The following is a 14,498-nucleotide window of genomic DNA, read 5'->3' on the forward strand; positions in this document are numbered from 1 at the left end:
AATATTATCTAACATGTTTACCCAAATAGTAGGTCATCCAAACAAACTCCTAAGACCTGTCACTGCTCTCCACATTTGGGAACGTTTGACTTAATTGGAACAGTTAAAAATTTTGAAGAACTTCTTTTAACACATTAATAATAATCTTTTGGGGAGGAGAGTCTACAACTGTGAATGTATTCATTGACATCTGTTTGGCTTCAAATTAAACCAATGAAGTCTAAGCACAAGGCTACATGGTATTAGACTGTCTCTCCAAGCACCAAAGACACATGCATGTGTCAGATTAGTCACAAAACACAAGACAAGAAGGAAGCCAGGAAAGCAAGGAATCTAGCATGGCGTCCTACACACTAAGGTTCTTATTTTGGGTATAAAACCATTTAAAAGTTAATGACAACTGTAGGCCTACCTCAGTGGTAGGGCACATGCTTAAGACCCTGGATTTAATCCAGAGCTCAAAGAATATAAAATAAAATAATGAAACTTGCATAGTTGCCAGGTGTTAATCCCAGTACTCAGGAGGCAAAGAGGCAGGTGGATTCTCTGTGAGTTCAAGGCCAGCCTGGTCTACATAGTGAGTTTCATGACAATCAAATAAATAAACAAACAAATCCTGTGAAACAACATAAACTTTTAAATAGAAGAAAAAAACTTTGATGAACTTTATACAAGGGGTTAAGCAGTATCAAAAAGAAAACATTCATGAATCCACTTTTTTTTTTTTTTTGACAAAATGTTTCACAAACTCCAGTTGGTCTCAGACTTACTATGTAGCCAAGGATAAACTTGAACTTCTGATCCTTCTGCCTCCTGCTGAGATTACTGCCACAATGCCCAGTTTTATAAGGTGCCTGGTATGGAAGGCAGGTTTTCACACATGATAGGCAAACACTCCTGCTCTACATGTGTCCTTTCTTAAGGAAAGAAAACAGGAAGTAGACAGAAATAAGGAGGCGGCATTGAAATAAAAGCCCAAAGCCCAAAGCAAAATGTATACGTACTGAGAGAGAGAGAGAGAGAGAGAGAGAGAGAGAGAGAGAGAGAGAGAGAGAGACAAGCACAAGAACTTGGAAGTTCAAATTAGTTAGTGCTCCACAAACCATGCTTGGATGGCTGGTTATCCGTGTGCAGCAGAATCATCATGGATCTACTAAATCACTCCATGTACAAAAACCAACTCAAAATTAGTCAAGGACCTGAGAAGAGCTCAGATTAAGGGTAATGGAAGAGTAGGAAAGAGAGAGGAAGGGAGGGAGGAAGGGAGGGAGAGAGGAAGGGAGGGAGGGAGGGATCTGAAATTTTAAAATCTTAGAAGAAAACATGGGTAGGTCTCCATTACCTGAAATTTTGGTAATAAATAGACATGACAATAATTAACAAGAAAAAAGAACATACACAAGTTAGATATTTGAAAGCTCTGTGCCAAAGACCATTATTAAGAAAGACAACTAGTAGTGGTAGTGGTGGTGCTCGCCTTTAATCCCAGAACGCAGAGGCAGAAGCAGGTGGATCTCTGTGAGTTCCAGGACAGTCAGGTTTATATAGAGAAACCCTGTCTTGAAAAAACAAACAAACAAACAAAAAGAAAAGAAAAGAAAAGAAGGAAGGAAGGAAGGAAGGAAGGCAGATAACCTAGGGGCTGGATGGTTAAGAGCACTGGCTGTTCTGCAGACACCTAAATTCAGTTCCCAACACCCACACGACAGCTCACAGCTGCCTGTAACTCCAGTTCCAGGGGATCCAACACCCTCTTCTGACCTCCATGGACACCAGGCAAAAAGACAAAAAGTGAAAGTAAATCTATATTTTTAAAAAAGAAGTGGGAGAAAATATTTGCAGATCATATATCTGATAAGGGACTTTTCTCCTAAACACACAGGAAACTTCAGAGACCAGAATTATTGCTTATCATATAAATTTTGAAAATGTCAAAAGGAATGAAAGAAACAAACTTCTGGTGCAAGTGAGATGGTTTGGTGGGTTAAGGGCACTTGCTACCAAGCCTGACAACCTGAGTTCAGTACCCAGAACCCACATGATGAAGGAGAGAACCAACTCCCGCAAAGTGTCTTCTGGACCTCCACATGTGTGTTGTAGTATGTACATGCATGTGTGTGCACCCACCCACACCAAATAAACAAATGTTTTTTTTAATTTAAGAAACTACTAAAATTCAACACAAAGACAGTCCAACTTTAAAATGAGTAGAGGCTTTTCAACAGACATCCCTACAAAGGTATTCAGACGTAAACACAAGGAAAGGTTCCCTGCACCTTAGTTATTAGGGAAATCCAAATCAATCCCACACGAGCTGTCACTTCACATGCACTATAAATAGAAATCACAACGAGTTTTCTAACAACAGAAAATAGCATGGGTAAGGCTGCGTGGAAACTGGAAGCTCCAAGTGCTGGTGGGATGGAAAATGGCAGAACCACAATGGAACTCTTCTGTAAATCCCCCAAAATGCCAAACACCTAACTAATCCCACCTTTCCCAGATACACACCCAGCTGTCAACAGAGACTCAAACATGTCTTCGAGGGTCAGAGGGAAGAGTAGACTGGACAAGGTGGGAAGGAGAAGGCGGAGAGTGACAGAAACTGGAGGCAGGAGGAAAACTGGAAAAGGAAGAAATGGAAGGGCAGCTGAAGCACCTGAAAGCCAACTATGGCTTTTCTGCAGCTGTGACAATGGATTGTTCAACTGCTGTAAACCTCAGCTTCCTGTCATTATAAAAGGAAAGCAGGGTGTGGTGGTTCACTTTTTATTCTAGCACTCAGAAGACAGAGGCAGGCAGATCTCGGTGAGTGTTCTCCTGGCCATCTCAGCTTGATCCTGACAGTCCCATTCCTCTCTCCAAACTTGCCTCTCAGAGAATCTCCAACAAAGAAAAGCTGCCAAAAGCCCAGTTCCGCATTCTTAGATGCTGCTGCAGCTCCTCCCCTAAAGTTGCCAGGGCCCAATCCCTGCCTAAAGCATTATAACTGGGCACAAACCCAGTTTATGGAGGACATAGTCATCACCCCTCGCCTACAGGGTATTTAAGCTCCCTCCTTTAGTTTGGGCCCGTGATTTCTCCTGCCACTTCTCCTGCCTCGATTCTAGGGGCTGGAGGACTCACCCAGGAACTGCTTTGCTCAAAACAAGCCCATTCTTTCACTTTTTCAATTCAGCTTGATCTGGCTTATTACTTAATCCACGGAGAAATCTATTACTGGGGCACAGAAAACCTATTATCGAGGTCAGCCTGGGCCACATAGAGAAACCCTGTTTTGAGGGGAATGGGAGAACACCACTGTCCTTTAAATGTTGGCATAAAAATTAGTATAATACAAGTCTATTTGCAACACTTAAACCAGTGCTTGGTAAGGGGTGAGCATTTAATCTATGGCAGCTATGAACTGTGACAATATGATACATCTGTGTACTCCTTGGGTCAGAACTCTATGTCCTATCAAAACTTTAAGGACTGGAAATGTGGCTCAGTCAGAAGAGTGCTTGCCCAGCATGCACAAGGCCTTGGATTTGATCCCAACACTGAATAAATCCCAAATGGTGACACGCATAATCCCAGCATTCGTGAGAGTAGAGGCAGGATAATTAGAAGTTTAAGGTGTCAGTCCTTGGCCACCTACTGACTGAGTGTGAGTTGGGGATATAGCTCAGATGGTAAAAAGCCAACCTTGCACTTACAAGAGGCCCAGGGCTCAATCCTCAATGTTCCAGAAACCAGGGTACAGACACACACAGAGTTTAAAGCCAACCTGGCTACCTGAGACACTCACTGTCTCAAAACAAAATTAAACAAAAACTTAAATGAAACAGCTTCAGCACCACAAGGAGACTTCCGAGAAGGAGCTGTTTGAATGAAGTTCAACTTCTCTTTCAAAGACTGGCTTATTGTTCCTAGAGTGAGCCCAGCTACTCTTCACTGGGAAAGGCTACACAATTGCTACACAATCCATTCTCCATACACAACAGGCCTCTGTGTAGCATGTCTGAGCACCCGTTCATAACAGACTCAACCTCGACCCACAGAAAAGACACAATCTGTGAAATTACCCAGAAGGTAGTCCCCAGTGGCTACTCTCAAACTTTAGTGGCCTCAGAAGCACTTGGGGAATGCCTTTGAAAAAACAGAAACCTTGGCTCCACCCAGAGCCATTCTGACTAGTAAATATTTTATGCTCAACACACTAGTGCACAACTGTTTAAAGAAATACTTGAAGGTAGGCCACAGAAATGTTGTGTGATCACATTCTGACTTGCTCTCTCTCACAGGGCAAGAGCTGTACACTCTTCCTACAGCTTTGGAAATACTACTGGCAGCAAAAGAACATAAGACCGGGACGGCCTCTGAGATGGTTCAGTCGGTAAACACACTTGCCTCCAAGACAGCTAACCCGAGTTTGACTCCCAAGACCCATGAGGTAGAAATAAAGAAACAACTACCATATATTATCTTTTAGCCTGCACATGTACACATTGGTACACACACACACACACACACACACACACACACACACACACACACACGCATACAAAACAAGTAAATTTTTAAAAAATTCCTTTAAAGAACCCTAGAGTAACAACTAAAATGAGAAAAAAAATTATATATATTACAGTGTTGCAAAGATTATTGATACAACACACCCAACCTTAATTATTTTCTATGAAGTATGGACAGGAGGTCAATCTCAAAGGTGGTATGTTAGGAATAGCAGCAGGACAGTGAGGCGGTTCAGCAGGTGTGGACACCTGCTAACAAGGCTGCTGACCTGAGTTCCATCCGGGAACCCTCATGGTGGAAGAAAAGAACTTATGCCTCCAAGTAGTCCTCTGATTTCTACACCTGCACCTTGTGGATGTGTGGATGTGTGTCTACAAATACACACATCACATGTACATGTGTGTGTATAAGAGCAAGCAAACTCTCTCTCTCTCTCTCTCTCTCTCTCTCTCTCTCTCTCTCTCTCTCTCCCCCCCAAGTAAATATTTCTGTTTTGAAAGAAAGAAAAAATACATGTGTGTGTATAAGAGCAAGCAAACTCTCTCTCTCTCTCTCTCTCTGTCTCCCTCTCTCCCCCCCAAGTAAATATTTCTGTTTTGAAAGAAAGAAAAAATAACTACAGAGGTTTGAAAGGAAGCTCAATTGAAATTGGTAGAGTGCTTGCAAAGAAAGCACACACATGAGAGGTGAAAGTAGAATGTTCAAGAGTTCAAAACCATTCTGGGATACAAGAGACTCTGACTCAAAAAATGAAAGGGAAATAGTAGGTAGGGCTGGGAGCAGGGCGCTGTGGTAGAGTGTTTGCCGAGCATCCCTGAGGTCCTGAACTCAATCCCTAGCCACACACAGTTCTAGGATAGTTAAATGTGGTTTTCCCCTTCTAATCTCAACTTTATGTACTATTGCTACATTACACCAATACAACTATCAATTAATTTAATTTATTTACCTGGAAAGTTACTTGAACAAGTTGCAGACACAGGCAGGAAGTGCAGACCTCAGCTATCCTGATCAAAGACAGATATCCAAATGGGCCATGGTAACAAGTGGTCAAGACCCCAGTTCTAGACTTTTTTCCCCTGAAAGACACATCTTAGACATAAATAGATGTCTAAACTCCTCAGTTTTGGATAATAGATGATAATATGCCCACACCTGGCTGAATTCACATTTGAGGGAGGGGGCTATTTTTGTTTTTCAAGACACGCTTTCTCTGTGTAGCCCTGCCCTGAAACTCATTATGTACACCAGGCTAGCCTCGAACTCACAGAGATCCACTTGCCTCTGCCTCCCAAGTACTGGGACTAAAGGTGTGTGCTACCACCACCCACCGATTTTGCTTTGCTTTGTTTTTTAAGTATATATGCACTAAAGGAAAGGAGAAAATCCAGTATAACAGCTATTCACATGGCAAAAAGATCAGAAGGCTCCATGAACCACAACTTCAATAAAATTAACAAAACTATGCAGGTGAGAAGAGAACATAAGGACAAGCAACACAGGCCCTAAGTCTCCTACCTCTGAGAGCTTGACTTCACCTACAGACCTCAGCTTCTCATCTGCAAAGTGCCAGCATAGTCACACTCTCTCCCTGTCCCCTCCACAGAGCTTAGAAAGGAGCAAAAGGGATTAAGACTATTAAAATGCTTTCAAAATCACTTTCATTTTTAAAAGCTGACTGTTGATATTATGACATCATCCATTTATATCTCTACAAAAAGTGGCAACAGCACTGCCACTGATTAAAAGGTGGGGAGGGGAGCTGATGAGATGGCTCAGTGGGTAAAGGCACCTGCTATCAATTCTATAACCAGAGTTTCAGCCTCAGAACCCACATGGTTGAGAGAACTGGCTCCTGCAAGTTGTCCCCCTTGATCTCAGCATCTCTCTCTCTCTCTCTCTCTCTCTCTCTCTCTCTCAATGAAACCATTTTAAAAAATGTATTTTTAAAGATGGGTCTGCAGTCTAAGGAGACAGCTTAGCCAGTAAAATGCTTGGCCTGCAAGCATGAGGTTCTAAGCTGAATCCCTAGAGCACACATGAAAAAAGCTGGGCATCATGGTTCACATTTGGAACCTCAACACTCAGGAGGCAGAGACGAGCAGATCCCTGGGGCTTGCTGGCCAGCCATCCTAGCCATATCAGTGAGCTCCAAGCCAGTAAGAAACCCAGTCTCAAAAATAAGGTGGACAGCTCCTGCAGACAAGCCCCAGCTTGTTTTCTGGTCTCCACATGCACTTACCCACTCCATTTCACTTGAGTCTTTGTTTTAGGGTATCTATAGCTGTGAAGAGACACCACGACCACTCTTAGAAAGGAGAACATTTAATTGTGGTAGCTTGCTTACATTTCAGAGGTTCTGTCCATTATCATGGCAGGGAACATGGCAGCATGCAGGAAGACAGGGTGCTGGAGAAATAACTAAGGGTCTTACATCTTGCTGGCAACTCATTGTCACACTGAGTGAAGCTTGAGAAAAAGAGGCCTCAAAGCTCACCCCTACAATGACACACTTCCTCCAACAAGACCACACCTCCTATAGTGCCACTCCCTTTGGGGGCCATTTTCTTTCAAACCACCACAGTCATATACACACCAACACAGGTCTCCAGAGGAGCTTGTGAGTGGCGGCCACGCCTCCCCATGTCAACAGGAATCAGTTCTTTTAGTGCTATTCAGCTATTGCTTGGGTAACTGTTTACTTTTTCACTTTGTAATGTCATTGCTGGCAGCATTCAATGAAACATAGAGCTTTCAACCTTCAAGGTATGTCAGAATCATCTGGGGATAGACAAGGTGGCTGCCCAGATCCCATTGACATTGAGCTGACCAAATCTCTGGATGGACAAGAGGCAGTGGAGCCTGGCCAGTCATAATACGACAAGCTCCCCAAGTGAGTATGGTGAATTCCTTACCACTATAGCACTTACCAGTGTGAGCTTCCTCCTGCCATGTGGATTTGTCACTCTATGGGTGTCAGTCTTCCTACTCTACGTGTATTGTCTCATCTCATCCTTTCAACAACCATATAAACAGGTGCCCTCCACTGGTCCTCCCCACCCCTCCCGACTCCATCCCACCCGCTCCCTTTTTTTTGTAGAAAAAGACTAAAATACAAAGAAACTAGCTCAAAGCAGAGCCAGAATGCACAGTCGAGTTTGGAATTTGTTGCTGTGGTTTTCTAATGTGAGGAAACAGCTGTGTATTCTGATAAGGTCCTGTGAAAGACTTTGGCTGTTTAATATATTGCATTTAAAGAAGACCTAAGGGCAGATACTTACCACCAAGCCTAACTAGCTGGCTTTGATCCCCTAGGACCCACATGGCAGAAGGAGAACCAACTCCCACAAGTTTGTCCTCTGACCTCCGCAAGCATGCCAGGGCACATGATCTTACACACAAATGCAAAAAAAAAAAAAAAAAAAAAAAAACAGAGCAATGCTTAAAAATTAATGAAATAAAAGACATGTAAAAAAAACACAGAGGGAAGCCAGGAGGTGGTGGTGCGTGCCATTAACCCCAGCACTTGGGAGGCAGAGGCAGGTGGATCTCTGCTACAGAGTTCCAGGACAGCTGGGACTACACAGAGAAACCCTGTCTTGAAAAGCCAAAAAGAAAAAAGAATGAAAAACACCAGACAGGGCTAGGGTGATGGCTCTGTCAGTAAGCTGTTTGCCATAGAAGTATGAGAATGTGAGTTCCATCCCCTAACAGCCCACAGAAAAAGAGGAGGAGGAGGAGGAGGAGGAGGAGCAGTATTAGGAAGGCAGCAGGCATCCCACAAAGTATAACCTGGGGAGGTAGAGGCCGGAGGATCCCTGGGGCATGCTGGCCAACCAGTCTATCTAAATCAGGGTTAGAGTCAGTAGAGACTGTCTCAAAACATAAAATGGAGTTATTGAAGGGGCTAGTGAGATGGCTTAGAGTGGCTAAGAGCATTGGCTGCTCTTCCAGAGGTCCTGAGTTCAATTCCCAGCAACCACATGGTGGCTTACAGTCATCTGTAATGAGATCTGGTGCAGTCTTCTGGCATGCAGGCCTATATGCAGTTAGAACACTGTACACATAAATAAGTACATCTTTTTAAAAAGTGGAGTTATTGAAAATGATACCCAGTGTTAACCTCTGGCCTCCACAGGCACCTTCGAACACATATATGCATACACAAGCATGTACACACACAAAAACAAAACAAAAACTGCCTTAATAAGCATGGTGAACATGTATGAAATTATCTAGAAATAAATTTAAAATATATTTTTTAAAAAAGCATGTGAGCTTCTATTAAACTGGAAGCACACTGGGATGTATTACTGTTTCAGAAAACGTGTAGAGAGCATACAGCTACAGATCTGATGCTGGACACAAGTGATAAACTAGGAGGGGCAAAGGATACAGATGTATCTGTATATACCTAATGTAGGCAGCACTGATTCAGGTTCTAGCCTCCCTCCCAGGCTGTGAGCCCCTAGCTTGCTGGATCACATATGTCTTTGTAACTGGACCTCTTGGGAGTTGGTACCCTACTCATGAAAGAGTTCAACAAAAAAAAACCTAATCTAAATCTAAAGAAAGCCTGCTGAAGGCAAATGGATGGAACTAGAAAAAGCCATCCTGAGTGAGGTAACCCTGACCCAGAAAGACAAATATAATATGTACTCACTCATAAGTGGATAACAGACACAAAGCAAAGGATAACCAGCCTACAGGCCACAATCCCAGAGAACCTATGTAACGAAGAGGACCTTAAGAGAGACATACATACCTCCCAGGAAGGGGAAATAGACAAGATCTCCTGAGTTAATTGGGAGCATAGGGGGCAGGGAGGAAGGTAGAAGGGGAGAGGGGGATAATACAGCTCAATTTAAAAAAAAAAAAAAAGGCAAAAGTAAAAAAGAAAGCCCACTAACAGCCCATGGGAGTATATCTTAAATAATCTGTTTTGGGGTAATAACTAATCTCATCAAATAAAAGCAGTGGCCAGATTGAATGCAGTGTAAAACATTTGTGGTAAACAAAGCCTGTCCTGAAACAAACAGGTTCACCTGCATTTTGAGGATGGAAAACAGAGTGCTGAAGACATCAGGGGAAGACAGTGGCCCGGGGGTCCTCTAGGAGCTCTTCCATAGCTCCACTCCTATTCCAAGATATGGGGGTGGGGTGTTGTATTTATTATTTTATGGCTATGAGTGTTTTTGCCTAGATGTATGTCTATGCACTAAATGAGTGCCTGGTGCCCTTGGAGGCCAGAAGAGGCAGCCAGATTCCCTGAAACTGGAGTAACAGACAGTTGTGAGCCACCATGTGGGGCTAGAAATGGAACCCAGGTCCTCTGGTAGAGCAGGTAGTGCTCTTAAGCACTGAGCCATCTCTCCAGGTCCATTTCCTCCTTCTTTCACACAATCAACAGTCCCCACTAGTATACAAGTCACATGGGTTGCAACAGCCACCATCACAGAATGTTCTCAAACTCCCTATATCCAAGGATCTAAAGAAGAGTAAATGTCCAGGAGGGGAGCAGTGTGAGGGGGAAGCTGAGGAATAAAACCAGAAATGGCAAGGACTGAAGAGACTTCCAGCAGGAGGAGAGCAGAAGCCAACAAGATGTTGTATTAGATACACCACCATCTCAGTACTGTTGGGATCCATGATGAGTGTCTAAGACACAATGCCACACAAATCAGGTGCACAGCAAAGAAATCAGTAAAGTCCTGGGATGGGAAAAGCTGGTTATCAGCAAACCCTAGGGCTTTATAGATCAGTTAATCACACACACACACACACACACACACACACACACACACACACACACACACACACACGTATGCCTTACGGGTGATGCTCTGCTCAGTACCAAGTGAAGAAAGCATGTCTCATTCTTGACAACCACATTTTACAATGCAAAGCTGTATCAACTGTAATTTCTTCTCTGTGTAGTTTTTGTTTTAATTAAAACTAGACCTTTCTCTTATCTTCAAGAAAATTTCTAGTTGGTTTTGATTTTAAACATGTTTTACTATTGACTACCATTTAATTTGGGAACCGGACTGGTACTTATCACAACTGACAGCTATTGAAACTCTACTCTGGGACTAACACTTACCCTTAGATGGCTATATTTTCAAAAGTACCGCACAATTAAAAGTATTGTTTATTTAAAAGCTGATGTTAGGACACTTAAAATGGTTCGGTGGGTGAACCATTTCACCCACCAAGCCTAATTCAATCCCTAGAACACACAGGGTGGAAGGATAGATCTGACACTCAAAATTGTCCTCAGAGCCAGGAGTAATGGCACACACCTTTAATCCCTGCAGAGGCAGGTGGATCTCTGTGAGTTTGAGGACAGCCTGGTCTGCACAGTGAGTTCCAGGATAGCCAAGGCAACACAGAGAAACCCAGTCTCAGAGAGAGAGACAGAGAGACAGAGAGACAGAGAGAGAGAGAGAGAGAGAGAAAAGAAAAGAAGTTGTCCTCAGATCTCAACATATCATGCACCTGGCACACATACACACACTAATAAATAAATGTATGCCAATAAATGTATTAGAAACTGATTTAGGGTAAATTACTAAGAATAATAGTCAAAAAGATGAATTATCTACCCAAATTTCTAAACCAAGACGCTGAGCTGCTCAAGAAAATAAAATTAACAAAAGACTGGGGGAAAAAAATCAAAATCCAAAACCAAACAAAAGGAAACACATTCGAATGATAGTCCTAATGTCCTTCTGCCAATCATCCCTCACCATCCATGTAAACTATTTTAAGGATCTGAATCCTGCTCTATAAAAAGCAAATTCCCACTGTCTGTGTTATACTTCAGAGAGTCTATCACAGTTGTTACTGAGGCAAGCAAACTAAGCTGTAGATTTTTGCTTGTTATCAATACAAACAGAAATGTGGGGGCGGGGGCAGTGAGGTGGCTCAGCCAGTAAAGGCTGCCAAGCCTGAGGATCAGAGGGACCCACATAGTAGAAGAAAATCTATTTCCACAAGTTGTCCTTTGACCACTGCATGCCTGCTGTGTTTAACACACTCACACATATGCAAATAAATAAATACATGTAAAAAAATTAAAAACTTAGAGGCTGGCTAGGATGTAGCTCATTAACAGAGAGGGTCTAGTACACACAAGACCCTGGGATCAATTCCCAGCACTGTAAATTAAACTCTAAAGATCTAAACCAGTTACTGTTCTGGTTTGTCTTTTGTTGTAACAAACACACTGACCAACTTAGGGGAGGAAAGGGTATATTTGGCTTGCATCTCCAGGTCACAATCCTTTATTGAAAACAAGGCAGGAACTAAAGCAGGAACTCCCAGCATAACGCAGGACAACCACTGGTTACTAACTTGCTCTCTCATTTGCTCAGCTAGCTTTCTTTTTCTTTTTTAATATTTAAAACTTTATTTAAAAAAAAACCTTCACTACAGTTTTAAAGTTTGAAAAGGCTCTTTTTAAAATCATAACCTCAAAAAGTTAATAAACATATACAGAAGAGCAAGCTCATTTTAAAACTTTGAAAGATTAAAAGCTGTATCTATAGGCATTCATCCAACTTTGAAGGGGTGGTGCCATACTGAGGCAGCTGGTATCAAGGCTGCCTCAATCACCCAAATTTACAGCTTCATTCCTCTACTTAGGCCAGAAGAAAAAAAAAAAGTCCAACAAAGGAGCAAGTGTTCCTAACTAACATCATGGTCAGATCCCCAAAGTCTGCACTGGAAATGATGCTGCATCTTTCATTCACTGTTTCCCTCACATGCACTTCTAAATTCTCTACTTTGGGGGTGGGGAGGTGGTAAAGGGTGAATCCAGATTGTCTTCAAACAGAGCATGATATTGGGACATAACCTCTGCTATTTAAAATCACTGATTCATATGAAAGTGTACCATGGAATAAATGTGTCCCAAATCCATAAAAAGGTAAGAATAAGTAAACTCAAAGTCAGTTATGCATCTGCTCACAGAGCAGCCTGTCCCTAGCTACAACTCATAAAACTGGGGTAGCATCTTGCCAGGTAAGGTGTTCCTCTAATTTTGACATCAAGCCAGAATTCAGAAGTCTACAAACAAATTTTCATTAACATAAATTGGCACACAGAGCACAAAGAGTCCTCAAAGGAAGACGGAGAGTTTTGTGGCCTCAGATCAAAAAGCAAGAGAAAACAGAAAACAGACTACCTCAGCTAGCTTGCTTATACAGCCCAGATCTACCTGCCTAGGAACGGTGCCGCCCACAGTGGGCTGGACACACCCACATCAACCACCAATCAAGGCAATCTCTTACAGACATGGCCACAGGCCAATCTGATCTGAGAAATTCCTGGGTCATGGCTCCCTCTTCCCCGGTGAAAGGAGGTTGTGTCAAGTTGACGTTGACAATAAAAACTAGCAGTTACATGTTACCCATATTAAACAATGACGTACAAAAACTGAAATTTGAGTACTGCTACAAGGGTGCAATTAACCAACTTTACAGGGATGAATGAACAAATATCTCATTAAAATTTAAATCTTTCTTAACAAGTAAAAAAGATAAATAATATTCAGTTGTCTGGGCGCTGTGTTATTTTCCCTATCTCTATGTCTCTGCATCAATGTTACTATTCTTGCTCCATGGATGAGCAACCGTACCCCTCTGTTTTGGGTCCCTCATATAAGAGTTCATAAATGTCATGAATAACAGTAAAAATAATAATTTCTAAGGCCAGAATTGATACTAGCCCGTGACACCTGAATCTGGTGCAAGGGACAGGGTAGCATGCAACTCAACTGCATCGCTCCTGACTCTCCCCGCATCACTGCCTCCCAAAGGACTAGAGCATCCAAAGCGCTCATTGCCACATCACAAATTAAAGTATCAGGTTTAAAGAACTCACAGGTTCCACCATTAGGTCAGCGTTTCATGAACGAATCCCCCAACAGAAATCTTCTCGGATGCGACACAACATGCTTTAAGGCTCCACCTAATTATTCTTTTAATTTAAGAAATAAACACAACTATTTTTAAAATCTATAGATATATTATGTAATGAGTTTGACTTTGGAAAACCCCGCACTCATCCAAGCCGCTCATAAAATGGAAAGCAAATTCAATCTGCTCCATTGTACCCAACCAGACTAACGTGCAAGATCACACACTCATCTTCGTCAGAGCGGCTCTGCCAATACCAAAGAACAACAAAGGCAAGTTGAGGAGGCTGCACAGGCTTAACTCAGCACTTGTCGGCTCTCCATAGCTTCGCAAAGACCCTCGCAGAGGGGGCCCTCCTGGGGACCAAGGGGACCTTCTGCATCCCGCTGGGCCCCGGCTGCTCCGCTTTTGTCTGGCCCAGACTGGGAGCCCCGGCCGCCCGGCCTGCCTCCCCGACAATCCTTCTTCCCTCTGAATCTTTCTCCACACCCATCACTCGCCGATGACTAGTTGGAGTGGGGTTTCTTCTCCTGGAGCCCCTTCCCGCTCTGTGCAATATCGGGTTCTTTCAAAGAGACCCCGGACTGCTTTGGCGTCTCCCAAGCCGGCCAGGGGAGACTCCGGGTCAAGAAGGGGCCCCGGGGTGGGGTCTGAAAGAGACAGGCACACAAAGCCAGGCTTGACCCCACAGCCGCCCCACCTCCCCTCCGCAAAGCAGCCGGCGATCAGGATTGGACCTGGAGCCGCGCATCATGGGTTCTCACCCCGATCCCATCCCAGGGCCGCCCCCTCCCCCAAAGTGCACCCCAGAGCGGCTGACAGCGCCGGACACCGTCCCCACCCGGACCCTGCGCCCGCCGCCGCCCGGAAAGGGAGTAGGGGCCTCGGGTGGACTCCAGTCTCAACATTCTTCGTTTTTAACCCGGTACTTACAGCTCTATTATTCACTACTGTTGGGGCTGCGGACCGGACAGCCGCCGCCTTCTCCTCCACCCCAATGAGGTTAAGTGCTTGGTGCGGGGATTAAAAAAAAAAAAAAAAAAAAAAAAAAAAAAAAAAGTG

At 43.4% G+C, this 14,498-nt stretch overlaps 1 protein-coding gene across 3 annotated transcripts in view; it reads right to left on the minus strand.

The window, feature by feature from the left end:
• The window catches only part of Clasp1 (cytoplasmic linker associated protein 1), a 223,879-nt gene extending 209,412 nt beyond the window's left edge, over positions 1-14,467 (minus strand). For 2 of the 3 annotated variants that reach the window (XM_027417839.2, XM_027417836.2), the window contains exon 1: positions 14,370-14,467. The gene's annotated coding sequence lies outside the window, so the exon portion shown is untranslated. Of the gene's footprint in view, positions 1-13,401; positions 13,421-14,369 lie in introns of those variants that run through there. The other variant, XM_035445987.1, reaches the window with a different exon arrangement.
• Positions 14,468-14,498: the final 31 nt, after the last annotated feature.

This window comes from Cricetulus griseus, chromosome 5 (assembly GCF_003668045.3).
Source record: "Cricetulus griseus strain 17A/GY chromosome 5, alternate assembly CriGri-PICRH-1.0, whole genome shotgun sequence".
In the NCBI taxonomy this organism is placed as follows: domain Eukaryota; kingdom Metazoa; phylum Chordata; class Mammalia; order Rodentia; family Cricetidae; genus Cricetulus; species Cricetulus griseus.